The sequence below is a fragment of the Penaeus monodon genome, chromosome 30 (assembly GCF_015228065.2).
Source record: "Penaeus monodon isolate SGIC_2016 chromosome 30, NSTDA_Pmon_1, whole genome shotgun sequence".
Classification (NCBI taxonomy): domain Eukaryota; kingdom Metazoa; phylum Arthropoda; class Malacostraca; order Decapoda; family Penaeidae; genus Penaeus; species Penaeus monodon.
In genome coordinates this window covers 2,929,037-2,929,301 of record NC_051415.1, presented here as the reverse complement: position 1 = coordinate 2,929,301, position 265 = coordinate 2,929,037, and the positions used below count along the sequence as shown (strand labels likewise).

At 41.1% G+C, this 265-nt stretch overlaps 1 protein-coding gene across 1 annotated transcript in view; it reads left to right on the top strand.

Annotated features, from left to right (window-relative positions):
• Window positions 1–265, top strand: part of LOC119592267 (single-minded homolog 2-like) — a gene marked incomplete at both ends in the record, with an annotated part of 148,326 nt that overhangs the window by 147,894 nt on the left and 167 nt on the right.

Here is a 265-nt window from a genome sequence, read left to right as displayed (position 1 = left end):
GAGCCACATGTGTACAAAATATCGACATTCGTGGAATAACGTGTTACGGTGGTAACAATACAGAACATAAACGACTGCTTGTTCCTATATCCTGCAACACGTAAAGAGACTACACTAAACTCACAGCAAAATATAAGATACTGTCGGTAAAAGAGTCACACAATATCACAATGTATTATCCGCTGCCTCATACCACGAAACACCGTGACACTATGCATGACACCGTCTTTGTAATGACACCTGCCTTACGCTATAATCAACCCCA